Here is a 15,822-nt window from a genome sequence, read left to right as displayed (position 1 = left end):
TGAACAATGACTTTTGAACCAATCAAGTAAGAGCGGAATTTGTCTAAGGCATAGACAATGGCAAGTAGCTCTTTCTCCGTGGTGGCATAGTTGATTTGAGCCGCATCCAAGGTTTTGATAGCATAGTGGATAGCATGGAGAACCTTGTCCTTTGTTTGTCCTAGCACGGCACCTACCGCATAGTCACTTGAATCACACATGAGCTCGAATGACAAGTTCCAATCCGGTGATTGGATAATAGGTGCGGAAATCAAAGCCTTCTTGATCCTATTAAAAGACTCAAGACAATCGTTAGTAAACACAAAGGGAGCATCTTTTAAAAGAAGCTCCGTAAGAAGTTTTGCAAGCTTAGAAAAATCTTTGATGAAATGGCGGTAGAATCCCACATGGCCTAAGAAACTTCTTACACTCTTCACATTGCCTAAGAAACTTCTTAAACTCTTCACATTTTCAGGTGGGGGTAGTTGCTCAATAACTTAGACCTTGGCACGTTCCACCTCAATTCCTCTTTTCGAGACAATATGACCAAGCACCACTCCTTCATTCACTATTAAGTGGCACTTTTCCCAATTAAACACCAAGTTAACTTCTTCACAACGCTTCAACACTTTAGACAAGTTAGCCAAACATGCATCAAAAGGAGAACCATAGACACTAAAGTCATCCATAAAAACTTCCATGATAGACTCGATAAAGTCGGAAAAGATGCTTATCATGCAACGTTGGAAAGTGGCGGGGGCATTACAAAGACCGAAAGGCATTCTACGGTAAGCAAATGTACCACATGGACATATAAATGTGGTCTTCTCTTGGTCATCCGGGTGAATGGGTATTTGAAAGAACCCGGAATAACCATCTAGATAGCAAAAATACTTGTAACAAGCCAAGCGCTCCAACATTTGGTCAATAAAAGGCAATGGGTAGTGGTCTTTCTTGGTGGCTAAATTTAGCCCCCTATAGTCAATGCACATTTTCCAACCCATCACAATTCTAGTTGGAATTAGTTCATTTTTATCATTTTTTACTACGGTGGTTCCCCCTTTCATAGGAACCACTTAGACCAGACTCACCCATTTAGAATCGGAAATTGCATAAATAATTCCCGCATCCAACAATTTAAGCACTTCCTTTTTGACCACTTCTTGCATGTTAAGATTTAGTCGTCTTTGACCTTGGACACATGGTTTATGATCTTCCTCAAGATTAATTCTATGCATGCAAAATTCGGGGCTTATGCCCTTTAAATCATCAAGTTTGTATCCAATGGCTTTCTTGTGAGACCTTAAGACATGAAGCAATTTAGACAATTGACTCTCATTTAATTTAGCACTAACAATTACCGGACACATCTCCTCATCATCTAGAAAAGCATACCTCAAATTTGAAGGGAGGGGCTTAAGTTTTGGTTTTTGTAACTCAAGGTCTTGAGGTGTAGCAACCAAACCTATAAAGTGTGAGCTTTCCTCCAATGATAGCTCTTCTCCATCCAATTCTTGCTCCAAAGCATCAATCTCCTTATTTTCAATCTCATCATCACCTGCAAACGATTCTAATAGCAAGAGTGCCTCCAAGGGATCTTTAGATAAAGATCGAGGTGTAGAGTCTTCTATAACAATTTCAACAATATCCAAAATGTCAATAGAATAATAAGACTCTCCAATCATGGGACTCTTCATGGCATGGTTCAAATTATATGTGACCTTATCGTCACCCACTTCCAATGTAATTTTATCGTTCTTGACATCAATTACCGCACCCGCGGTATGTAAAAAGGGTCTTCCAAAAATAATTGGGATTTGGGCATCTTCGGCCATGTCAAGAACAATAAAATAAACCGGAATGAAAAACTTACCAACCTTAATGGGAACATCCTCCAAAACTCCCAAAGGGCGTTTTATAGAACGATCCGCCATTTCCAATGTGACACTACTACATTTTAAGACTCCCATATTAAGCTTAGCACAAATAGAGTAAGGTATTACACTCACACTAGCACCTAAATCACATAAAGCTTTATCAATTTGATAGGTGCCAATTGTGCATGGAATAGAAAAGCTACCGGGATCTTTTAACTTAGGAGGGGACTTGTTTTGCAAAAGAGCACTCACCTCGGCGGTGAGAGCTATCGTTTCAACTTCGTCAAAAGTCCTCTTATTAGTTAAAATGTCTTTCATGAACTTAGTATAAGATGGAATTTGAGTAATTAATTCGGTAAAGGGAACGGTTACCTGGAGATTCTTCACAACTTCCATGAACTTACCAAATTGAGAATTCTTTTGATACATTACCAATCTATGAGGGAATGGCACTTTGACTTTTTTCGGCACCTTTGGTTCAACATCCTTCTTTAGAGGAGCATCCTACACATCTTTGACTTCTTCAACCACAAGTGGATCATCCACCTTCTTTGGAACATCCTCACTTTCTTTACCATTTGGAGAAATCTCCACCTCAACAAGTACCTCCTCATCTTCCTTGGACATGGATGGTCCATCATATTTCGTACCACTTCTTAAGGAGATAGCATTAAGTGTAGCGTGTGGTTGATCACCTTGAGGAGGTAGTTGACCCGTTTTCCTTGAAGATCTAGATGAGGCTAGTTGAGCCATTTGTTGTTCCAACATTTTGATTACGGTATTTTGAGCTTGCTCATTCTTTTGGATTTGAGCCAACAATTCCTTTTGCATTTGTACTATCAAGCCCTCAAGCTTACCTCCTCCTTGGTTGTTTTGTTGGCCATTTTGTGGTGGGGGTTGATTTTGTTGGTAATTGTGTTGTGGTGCCCTCTGTTGGTTTTGATAACCCGGTGGAGGATTATACTTTTGTTGTTGAGGGACATAGGCATTTTGTTGTGGTGGGGGTTGAGGTTGAGGATTAAGCACATTATTACGTCGATAAGATATATTCGGGTGGAATCTTGAATTCGGGTTATATGTATTTGAAAATGTACCTGGTGAATAAGAACTTTGTCTTAGAGCTTGAAAAGTATTTACCTCTTCAATAGGAGCTTGGCAATGAACGGTGTAATGACCCGCACCTCCGCAACCGTCACAAATAATGATTTGACTTTTAGAAGACACGACATTGAGTTGTTGAAGGGAATCTCTAGCATATTTTTCCGCCAATTGTTGTTGGAGTAAGACAATTTGAGCTAACAAGACGGGATTGTCGGAGGATTCTTCTTTAACTTTGAGTGGCACACTTCGGGAATTGACATATTGTGCATCATGGACCGCCATAGATTCGATCGTGGCATGAGCAATATCGGTGTCAATTTGATCAAACCGCCCATTGTTGGCGGAATCAAGAATCATTCAGGACTCGGCACAACATCCATTGTAGAATGTTATAGCTAGAAACCAATCATCTAGCCCATGATGTGGGAATTGCCTTTGTAATTCTTTGTACCTTTCCCAAGCCTCATATAAGCTCTCAAGAGCTTGTTGATGGAATCCGGTGATTTGGCTCCTCAAAGTTTGAGTTTTCTCCGGTGGAAAAAACTTTTGATAGAAAGCAAGAGCCAATGTCTCCCAATTGGTTATTCCCATAGCGGTGTGGTCAAGGCTATTGATCCACAGCTTGGCCTTGTCCTTCAAAGAGAAAGGGAAAAGTATTTCCCTTATTTGGGCTTGAGTGACGCCCGTTTAACGGATCATGGAGCAATAATTGCAGAAATTTTGCACATGCAAATTGGGATCCTCCTAAGGACTTCCCCCAAATTGTTTCCTCTCCACAAGGCTAATGAAAGCCGGTTTGATCTCGAAGTCCGGCGCGGTAATTTTAGTGGTTGTGATACCGGCCAGAAGCATGGCCACGGTGGGCTTTGAGTGATCGGAAAGTTTTACCATCTTTTTAGTTGAAGATGGCGGTGGTGGTGGAGATGATGAACTTGAAACCTCCTCCTCTTCAAGGGCTTCTAGATCATCTGAGTAAGACTTTCTAGCACTTTCAACTTGTACGGGAGAAGTGGCTTCTTTCACTTCCTTCCAAAAACGTCGTCTTCTCCTAAAGGTTTTCTCAGGATCGGAATCCGGTGAAAGTAATTCTCCACTACGAGAGGACCTGGGCATATGACAACAATTTCTAGAAAATGATAAGTAACGGTCTCAAGGAACAAGTGTTCCTCAAGACAAAAGAAAACAAGATAAAAATCGACAATTCAAAACACAATAAAAACTCTGTGCTCCCAAAGAATGACGCCAAAATTTGATAGGCTATCGTGGACCTATGCAAAGATAATTACCCTAGACACAAATTAATGTAGTAATAGGGGTTGAACACAAGGAGACGGGAATTACGTTGTGAAATGCTATGGAAATATTTCTATCAAGGTCGATTTCGTTTGGATTTGTTTGTTATTTGGTTTGATTAACAAATATTAAGATGTAAACTGTATGATAAAAGGGAGTCTAGGGGAGTAGAGTCACACATGCAAGGTAAATTTACGTTCATGTTAAACTCGGTAATAATAACATTGTCAATTGTGTAGACTTAGAGACACCAACCTTACGATATTAGTGTCAACCATAGACCGGGTCCTAGAGAAACTCTCGTTTATGACTAGGCCGTCCTACTATACATGTTTAGTCTAATCCAATTCCATGCCTCTCGACTTTTAGAATGAATTAACAAACTTAATCAATGATTAAGGCCTTTAAACATAGATTAAACATTAAGGTACAAACATGTGATAGAAACAATTAGATAATATTATATCAACCTAATTTATCATTTTACATATTTGATTTTGCATGGCTTCTCTAGCCCCTATACTAAGGAATTTAGCTACTCATATTAAGGTATAAACTACAAACTTTGTTAAAAGAAATGCTAAACATATAAACTAAATGATATAACATAAAATAAGAATAATACTGGTGTGATATAATAAAAATGCTAATGATGAAAACTATGTGATAACTATAATGGAAACGTAAACTGAACAAGCTAGAATTAGAATTACCGAATGGAAATGGAACTTGGATTGCAAAGAAGAACAAAGTAGAACCAAATGCTTGTATAAATAACCAAATGTTTAACAACCAAATGCTTAACAATATTGAAACTAAATATGAAAACTAATGAGAGAAATAATATTGCTTAAGGTTATTATAGAGTATGAAAGACGTGAGAAAAGATATCCCTAATGACGGATTAAGGCCCCTATTTATAAGAAAATAGGGGTATAACGTAAAAGTCCTACAGGGGGTCAACCTCGATTAGGGTTGCCAACCCCGATCGGGGGCGTGGTTATCCGGGCATTTTTTCTTAATTCCTCGTTTTAATGCTTGAGGGATCCAATGTTCATGCTGTAATGCTCCCTTAATCACCCGATAATGCTTCTTATTCCTAGCATCCAAAGCTCCTTAGAATCCAATGCTTTCACCTTAATTTGGACTTTCACTTTGGGCTTGACTTTGCATTTGACTTCATTTGTAATTCTTACTCCAATCCATTAAATCTTCATCCAAAAACCCATGCAACTTCATACACTTAGTCCAATACTTGGTCTTGCTTAGCTTTTGCACTCTAGCTTGCATCTTTATTGGATTTTGGCTCCTAAAAGCTTAAACTCCTACAAAACATGTGGAAACAAGCAAATGTTTAACATATCTTCTTACACACCCTTTGACACACCTTTTTCCACACATTTTGTTATACGTTTTAGTCTTAGTTTTAAAATAAAATGTAGGTTGAATTTCTTTTATGTTATTTACATTTCCTTTAGCATTTCAATATTGTATTACAATTTCTATTCAAGCATTGTTCTTCCATTCTAATTCCATTTCCATTGTTGAGGTAATTTATTTCTAGTATTATTTCCTTATCGTTATGTTTATCATTTTATTCTTCATTAGCTTAATTTACATAATGTAAAAGTAATGATGCAGGAGCTAGTAACCAGGACAATCAACTATTCCATGGTCAAGCAACTCAGGCAACAACAGGCCACAACTACTCCTACCTGGCCACTGATCAGTCTACTTTGCTGGGTCATAAGTATCAGTACAAGGCAAGTCATCGGCTGCCACCATGGCCATCTGATAGAACACTTATGTGAGCATAAAAAAGTCCTAAGGATCCAGGCCTAACTCTCATTGCAAGGTATTGAAAAACCAATCTGAAAGCAAGTTGCAGAAAAGGGGAGATTCCAAAAAGTAACATTGCCATTTTTGGACAAACCAAGAAGGAGTTGTGTGAGGAGCTTCTTTGGCTTGAGTTTCCATAAATCAGAAGATACCTTGATCCCAAATCAAGACCAAAGGAGACCACTCGTCCTCATATGGACAGAGTAAACAACAGCTGCCACAGAAAAGCATGAAAGGCAACAAAGATGTCACTGTCACCTGACTGTCCTCTGCAATCTCTTTTATTTTCACCCTAGTTTACATTTATGATCTTTTGCCGTTGTAATATATTATTTAAACTCTTGTCCTCATGTATGGGACAATCCTGGCCCTTAGATGAACTTTCTTTTCATGTTTAACCTAAAAGCAAGGCCTATATAAGGACCCTTGCATCAGACTGTTGGAGGCAGCTGATTTATGAATGAAAACCTGAGTTTTACTCTCATTTCAAATCTCTCAATCTTGTGTTTCGTACCTAGGTTAGAGTCAGGCTTATTAATACTTTGTGCTTGCTGTGAGTGTTGAATAAGACCCTGGTAGCAAGACAATAACATTCCTGTGCCTGCTGTGGGATGTTTGAGTTTTGTTGTCTGTTTCAACTCGAGTAATTCCTGTGTTGAGCTGTGGTTTTCTTGAGTTAAACATCCCAAATTATTAAGTTAACTTCCTGTGCTTGCTGTGGAAGGTAGTTTGATAATTATATCCCAAATTTGCCCCTTTTATTCCACAATTACATCCACACAGTCAAACTGTCCCATTTCCTGTCAGTCCAGGTTTAGTAATTTATTTAAGATACTTCTGAGTCTCCAAAAATCCTAGAATTTTAGCAAAATTTAGTTAAGATATCAAAGTTAATTACTATAAAATTTCATGAGTTTAGGAGTCCTTTAAGGAGCATAAACTAAATTTAGAAGTTAGTCCTTTTCCTGCAATTTCACAAATTGTCAAAATTATTGTAAGGAGTGGGTGTTTACATATAAACTAATATATCTTGTCTAGGGGATAAAGGAAGCCATGCTAAATAACTAATCACATGTGTTAAAATGAGATGTCATGATATTAAAATAGTTTCCATACCATGCATGTTTGCATTATATTGTTTAATCTTTGGTTATTGGCCGTAATCGTAGATTAAATTTGTTAATTCATTCTATAAGTCGAGAGACACGGAATTGAATTAGACTAAGCATGTGTAGTAGGACGACTTAATCATAAATGAGAGTTTCTCTAGGACCCGGTCTATGGTTGACACTAATATCGATTGGTGAGTGTCTCTAAGCCTAAACACTTTATCATTATCAATGAATTTCTAAATTAACATGATTAATTAGTAATTTGCACGTGTGACCCGATTTCCCTAGACGCTTTCTTTTTTATTGTTTTCATTTTATTTCCATAACCAACCAACCAACGAACCAACAAACCAAACCAAACGTAACCGACCTCGATAGAATTCAATCCATAGCAACTTGTTTAGCAAACTCCCGTCTCCTTGTGGTTCGACCCCTATTATTACATTTATTTGTGTTTAGGGAATTTATCTTTGCATAGGTGTGCGATAGCCTATCAAATTTTGGAAATGCTAAACATAATTGTAGAAATGATATAAACTAAATGATATAACATAAAATAAGAATAATACTAGTGTGATATAATAAAAGTGTTAATGATGAAAACTATGTGATAACTATAATGGAAACGTAAACTGAACAAGCTAGAAATAGAATTACCGAATGGAAATGGAACTTGGATTGCAAAGAAGAACAAAGTAGAACCACATACTTGTATAAATAATCAAATGTTTAACAACCAAATGCTTAACAATATTGAAACTAAATATGAAAACTAATGAGAGAAATATTGCTTAAGGCTATTATAGAGTATGAAATATGTGAGAAAAGATATCCCTAATGACGGATTAAGGCCCCAATTTATAAGAAAATAGGGGCATACCGTAAAAGTCCTACAGGGGGTCAACCCCGATCGGGGTTGCCAGCCCCGATCAGGGCGCGTGGTTATCCGGGTATTTCTTCTTAATTCCTCGTTTTAATGCTTGAGGGATCCAATGTTCATGCTTTAATGCTCCCTTAATCACTCGATAATGCTTCTTATTCTTAGCATCCAAAGCTCCTTAGCATCCAATGCTTTCACCTCAATTTGGACTTGCACTTTGGGCTTGACTTTGTATTTGACTTCATTTGTAATTCTTACTCCAATCCATTAAATCTTCATGCAAAAACCCATGCAACTTCATACACTTAGTCCAATACTTGGTCTTGCTTAGCTTTTGCACTCTAGCTTGAATCTTTGTTGGATTTTGGCTCCTAAAAGCTTTTTTTTTTGGCACCAGTAAAGAAAGATATCCTAACTAGTCATAGCCTTGCAAGCAAGGCCATGTGAATACACATTAAAAGATCTAGGAATAAAACTAAAAGAAAGGCAATGAAATAAAAATCCAAGGCAACGTATGTCTTCAAGAACTCCAAGCGCCTGGTAATGGATCCGTTCAGTTCCTGCGAAAAAACAAACAATGGGAAGACAATCCGTCGAGACCTCCAAATGCCAAACCCCATACTGCTTAGCCCATAAAAGGACCTCCTTGATACCAATCGCCTCAGCTTGAATAGCCGATTCAGCCCTAATTGCTTTCCTTCCTTCAAAGAACCTATTATTGTTACTCATAAGAGCAACCCATCCAATCCCGGCCCTGTCAACGGATTTCCAGCCCACATCAACCATGATCCTAACACGCTCGCAAAAGTTCACTCCTCCAACAAAATGAATAGGGTTACTCTCTCGAAGCCACGTCAAACTCCCCTCAAATAATCCAATGTCCTCATCGTTGTGGTCATTCCTATCACCTTTCCCTTTTCGTTTCGTCACTTCATCTCTTGCTTGATCAGCAATAAGAACGACATTCGACCATGTATAAAAGAAACTCTTTGGGTGAAAAACCTCCCCCCCAAACAAGACCCTGTTTCGACAGCTCCATAAACACCACAAAGTTGCAAGAAAGCACGCTATCCTTCTATCTGCTTCATCCATCTTATCCAGATAATTAATCCAATTAATGACCTATTTGGCAATTCCAACGATTGGATGGCAGTAAGTACGAATTCCCAACTCCGAGCATGCCGAAACCCTTTTAGCAACCTCGCAGTCCCGAAATAAGTGCTCCATAGTTTCATCCACAGCCGTTTCCTCATGATTATAGAGTTTGAAGCTATGATCAATATTAATTCTTCTTTTTGCAAAATTAGCACCTACCGAGAGAGTATTAGTAATAATTCTCCAAACAAGGATTCTCCATGTAGCCGGCACGGGAAGTTGCCACAACCTTCTCTTACAGAAAGACCGCATCTCAGCATCAACACTTGTCCTATCCTTGTTTGATCCATAACGCTCCATATAGCTACTTTGAATAATGCCATACCCACTTTTCACACTATAATCCCCATTACTACTGTGTAACCAAATAACTTTATCCTTAGTCTGCGAACCACAAATAGGCATTGCTAGAATCCGGCTCGTACTTTCTCCCATGAATAGCTGTCGAACCAATTCTTTATTCCACGAAAAGCTTTCCCCCGGACCCTCCGAGCGTTGGAGATCCCTGATCTTCATATTACATAACACTGCAGACTCCAGAGAAAGCAAGTCGTTTTGTGGTTCCGGGCATTCCCCATTAACCCACTTTGACGTCCAAACATTCAAGTTAGAGTTCAGGCCTGGTTTCCATCCAATATGTTGTTTAAGAAAGTCCAACCCATGAAGAATACTTCTTGCCCCCCATGACAAGTTATTTTCATTCCTTGTTCCTAATACAAAGGGGATTTTCTATCAAAAATGTTGGCACTTCGTTAAACAAGATGTCACGAAAGCGGTATTGTCTATTCTTAACTCTGGGATGGTTCTTAAAGAGCTAAATAGGACTTTTATCACCTTGGTACCAAAGATAGAACACCCAGAAGGAGTGGGTGATTATCGTCCTATTAGCTTGTTTAATGTTTTTATGAGGATTGTCTCCAAATGTATTTCAAATCGTTTGAGTGAGGTCATGGGTTATCTTGTGGGAGACTTTCAGAATGCGTTCATTCCAGGAAGACAGATCTCGGATAATATCTTGTTGGCGAATGAGGCTATTCATAAAATTAATCTCCTACAAAACATGTGGAAACAAACAAATGTTTAACATTTCTTCTTACACACCCTTTGACACACCTTTTTCCACACATTTTCTTATATGTTTTAGTCTTAGTTTTAGAATAAAATGTAGGTTGAATTTCCTTTATGTTATTTACATGTCCTTTAGCATTTCAATATTGTATTACAATTTCTATTCAAGCATTGTTCTTCCATTCTAATTCCATTTCCATTGTTGAGGTAATTTATTTCTAGTATTATTTCCTTATCGTTATGTTTATCATTTTATTCATCATTAGCTTAATTAACATAATGCAAGAGTAATATATCTTGTCTAGGGGATAAAGGAAACCATGCTAAATAACTAATCACACGTGTTAAAATGAGATGTCATGAAATTAAAATAGTTTCTATAACATGTTTGCATTATATTGTTTAATCTTTGGTTATTGGCCTAATCATAGATTAAGTTTGTTAATTCATTCTATAAGTCGAGAGTCACGGAATTGAATTAGACTAAACATGTGTAGTAGGACGACCTAATCATAAACGAGAGTTTCTCTAGGACCCGGTCTATGGTTGACACTAATATCGATAGGTGAGTGTCTTTAAGCCTAAACACTTTATCATTAACAATGAATTTCTAAATTAACATGACTAATTAGTAATTTGCACGTGTGACCCGATTTTCCTAGACGCTTTCTTTTTTATTGTTTTCATTTTATTTGCATAACCAACCAACCAACCAACCAACAAACCAAACCAAACGTAACCGATCTCGATAAAATTCAATCCATAGCAACTTGTTTAGCAAACTCCCGTCTCTTTGTGGTTCGACCCCTATTATTACATTTATTTGTGTTTAGGGAATTTATCTTTGCATAGGTGTGCGATAGCCTATCAAATTTTGGAAATGCTAAACATAATTGTAGAAATGATATAAACTAAATGATATAACATAAAATAAGAATAATACTAGTGTGATATAATAAAAGTGCTAATGATGAAAACTATGTGAAAACTATAATGGAAACGTAAATTGAACAAGCTAGAAATAGAGTTACCGAATGGAAATGGAACTTGGATTGCAAAGAAGAACAAAGTAGAACCACATACTTGTATAAATAACCAAATATTTAACAACCAAATGCTTAACAATATTGAAACTAAATATGAAACTAATGAGAGAAATATTGCTTAAGGCTATTATAGAGTATGAAAGACGTGAGAAAAGATATCCCTAATGACGGATTAAGGCCCCTATTTATAAGAAAATAGGGGCATAACGTAAAAGTCCTACAGGGGGTCAACCCCGATCGGGGGGCGTGGTTATCCGGGTATTTCTTCTTAATTCCTCGTTTTAATGCTTGAGGGATCCAAAGTTCATGCTTTAATGCTCCCTTAATTACCCGATAATGCTTCTTATTCTTAGCATCCAAAGCTCCTTAGCATCCAATGCTTTCACCTCAATTTGGACTTTCACTTTGGGCTTGACTTTGCATTTGACTTCATTTGTAATTCTTACTCCAATCCATTAAATCTTCATGCAAAAACCTATGCAACTTCATACACTTGGTCCAATACTTGGTCTTGCTTAGCTTTTGCACTCTAGCTTGCATCTTTGTTGGATTTTGGCTCCTAAAAGTTTAAACTCCTACAAAACATGTGGAAACAAGAAATTGCAACTAGAATAACAAATATTAGCTAAAAACTCTATGATAAGTGCTAAATGACCTGTAAAATGGAGCTAATATAAGGGGTAAAACAATGTAAATCATGCACTTATCATGACCGCTGCCGTAAGGACCGTAGACCGACGGGTTGACCACCGTCGGGTCAGCCGTGAGTGAAGGATGCGTGTGAGACGGTTTTTTGGGAGATTGTTTTGGTAGTTTACATCTTAAATTAATTAATAAGAATAGTTTATAATTCTATACAATCTAATTGTTGTTTAGGTGGTGGATTTGTGGAAGAAGCTTTCTAATTTAATTGTTGAATTGTGAAGATTTGCTAAAGGTAGGATATATACTTAACTTTGTTTATTTGGTGAATTTCTTATAAGATAAATTATTGTTACATGGTTAATGTAAGATGAATTATTATTGCATTGTTGGCATGAGATATATTATTATTGCATTATCTTATGATAATTATACCATCCTGAGCCCATTGTTACAATTGTTGTATTATTATCACTGTTGGTTAGTTCTCTGTTGTTTATTGGCATCTTGAAAGAGGATTGGTATTACGATTGAGATTATTTGGTCAGCTAGGCACGGGGACGTAGAAGTGTCGTGGACCTGCGCGTTTTTGGTCGGCCAGACACGGTGGCGTGGGGTGGCCGTGGACCTCAGCAGTACTAGCGATATAACGATGTATGGTTGTGATGTGTCGATGGGGGCACACAGCTGTGCACTCGGTTGAGCCGTGCGTGACAGTCTCTTGGCTTGAGTTCTTTGGTTATAATTTGTTGGAGGTTATTGTATTATTTATTGTTGTTTAGTTATCCTACTCAACCTCGTGGTTGACCGTGTATTCGTGAACACGTGTGATGAACCAAATATTGGGGAGCAGATTGATTACAAGTTAGCTTTTGTGATGTGCTGGATGCTTGGAGGGAGCTTGGGACATTGACCTCAGAGTCTAGACATCACTTAATTTATTCATACACTATTTATTTTATTTCCGATGTAGTTGTATTAAAACATATTTTTATTATTTATTTATCTCGCTGTAACTTTTGTAATAAAACCATTTGAGGCACTTTATTTATTTCGTCTTAAAGTACTTTGGTAATTGTTTGCCTTTTATACTTCCTCAAACAACTAAGATGGTAACACCTTTATTTATCTGAGAATGTCTAGCTAAAGGCTCCTAAATAAATGGGGGTGTTACAAAGTGGTATGAGAGCGAACGTTCCTAAGGCCTGAACAAATGAATTTAATGAACTTAGGATGAGTCTAATAAAATGAACCTAGGGTAGAAACTGTCTAGGAGTCCTTTTCTTAGGTTAGGGAGACGTCTTTGATCTGACACTTTTCAGTTTTGAGACGGTCACCTTGAGGAAGGTTAAGAGAGTAAGGTAGTTAGCGTGAATGCTTTGCCTTAAGGGTCTAGTTGTGTTCTGAAGTTACGAAAGATACTAACTTTATTTGCAGGACGAGAACAAAAGGTAAGAAATTTTGAGCCGGGTGAAAGGGAGGAGGCGTGTGGCCTATGAGATGGCATTTATAATGGATTGGAATCGTTTTGGGCATTTTTAATTTGTGGCATAATTACTCATGGAAATTTTCTTGCAAATCATGAATGGCATAAGTTGGAGAAATATGAATTATTTGAATTATTGCATCTTTATATGAAATTATTTATATATACGTGAATTACATGCTTAGAATTTCATGTTTAGAGATATGCGGTATATGTTGCCCTGAACATATAAGCATATAATTATGAAATTGCATGAATTAGAGACTAAACATGTGTGACGGATAATTGATTTGGGTAAACAAAGAGGAAAAGCCGTGAGTAGGCCGTGGGCGTGACGTGTCACAGTGGTTGGTCGGGCAAAGACCAGCTCGACCAATCACACATTCTTTTGTATGCGGGAATTTTATCATATACCTTTTGCCCAGAAATTATTTTGAAACTGATAGGCTAAGTCGCACACCTAACAAAAATAAATACCCTAGACACAAATGAATGTAGTACGTAGGGTCGAATCCACAGAGAGACGGTAGTTGTAAATTAGTTGTTATGGAGTGAATTTTATCAAGGTCGGTTATCGTATGATTGGTTGGTTGGATAATGGAAGAAAACAATAATGATAAAGAAATAGTCTAGGAAGGTCGGGTCACACATGCAAATTATGTAAATGCTTAAATTAAACATATGAGTTGATGAATCGTTAATAGTTTAGGCTTAGAGACACCTACCTCTCGATATTAGTGTCAATCATAGACCGGATCCTAGAGAAACTCTCGTTTATGACTAGGTCGTCCTACTACACATGCTTAGTCTAATCCGATTCCGTGCCTCTTGACTTGTAGAACGAATTAACAAACTTAATCAATGAATAAGGCCTTTAAACAAAGATTAAACGTGATGATGGAAACATGTGATAGAAACAATTAGACAATATTATAACATCCTTATTCAACAATTGCAAGAACTACTTATGCATGGTTCCCCTTATTCCCTTAGACAATTGGATTACTTATGCAAGATGAAAACTAATCTAATGACATATGAAATGATAATGATAAACATACTAAGAAATAACAAAATAATACTAGAAATGAAATTACCTTGACAATGGAAATAGAACTTGAATATAGAAGAACAAATACTTGAAATGGAAATTGTAAGTGAACTTGTAATATAAATGGATATGCTTAAAGAAATTGTTTATAACATAAGGAAATGATAAAGGGAAACCTAATCTAAACTAAACTAAGAACTAAAATAAGAGTATAAAAATGGCGTAGAAGGTATGTAAGAAGTGTGTAAGAAGTCCCGGATTAACACCCTTTATATAGGGGTGAATGATGAAACGTAAACAATTAAGGGGAGGGTAACCCCGATCGGGGCCGCCAACCCCGATCGGGGTCGTGGTGATTTGGCTCCGTCTTCTTAATTCTTCTAGTTAATGCACATAGTATCCAATGTTGATGTTTAATGCCTTGTTTAATCATACGATAATGATCATTTTGCATGGCATCCAATGTATCTTAGCATCCTAAGCTTCCGCCTAGTTGGACTTGATTTCTTGGGCTTGACTTTGCATAAGACTTTATTTTGCATTTTCATTTTATTCCACATCTTTATGCATGCAAATCCATGTAACTCTTCAATGTTGGTCCAACTCATGCTCCACACTTAGCCTTGTATACTAGCTTTTGCAAATTTGTTAGAAATAAGCTCCTAAAAGCTCAAGTTCCTACAAAATGTGACAAATCATGCAAAAACAACTAGAACACAATATTAACTCATAAAACCACTAAATTAGTGCAAATGACAAATATATTAGAGCTAATGTAGGGGTCAAAATATACATAAAATGGACTTATAAAACTCCCCCAAGCTAAACCCTTGCTTGTCCTAAAGCAAGCACACAATACAATGTATGATAAGGACAAGGGTACGAGCAATAATCATCACATCCAAATGCAATTCCTGTCAAGTAACTTTAGAGCACAATGAATCAAATCCCGAAATAACATGGGCATAGGGAAAAAGCAACAACATGGATGAGATTTATATGATGGCGTAGCATGAAAGACTTCATATGAACTTTTTGGCCCTTGCATGATATTTTGGCTTTGGACTCTCACGGTACACTCAATCTCTTTTATATGTGAAAGGATATTTATATGAGTAGCACTCACCCATCCTCGACTCATGAGAGTTTGCCCGCAATCTAATATGGTAGTCATTTCAAATCACAAGTAAAAAACAATCAAAATGCAAGCATATAAAAGAAGCCAATAGGCAGAAGAAGGCAATATGTAATGGGTAAAAAAGGGGAACATATGAATTATGGTATGTGGAGCTA

The 15,822-nt window shown here is 37.2% G+C and overlaps 1 non-coding gene across 1 annotated transcript; it reads left to right on the top strand.

The window, feature by feature from the left end:
- The first annotated feature begins 3,369 nt into the window (after window positions 1–3,369).
- On the top strand, window positions 3,370–3,476 carry LOC141639206 (small nucleolar RNA R71). Its single transcript, XR_012542407.1, has one exon. It is a non-coding gene; the product is annotated as a small nucleolar RNA R71 (small nucleolar RNA).
- The last annotated feature ends 12,346 nt before the right edge of the window (window positions 3,477–15,822 follow it).

Source organism: Silene latifolia, unplaced genomic scaffold, assembly GCF_048544455.1.
Source record: "Silene latifolia isolate original U9 population unplaced genomic scaffold, ASM4854445v1 scaffold_300, whole genome shotgun sequence".
NCBI classification, from domain to species: domain Eukaryota; kingdom Viridiplantae; phylum Streptophyta; class Magnoliopsida; order Caryophyllales; family Caryophyllaceae; genus Silene; species Silene latifolia.
The sequence above is the reverse complement of the archived record's forward strand: the minus strand, read 5'-3'. Positions and strand labels throughout refer to the sequence as shown.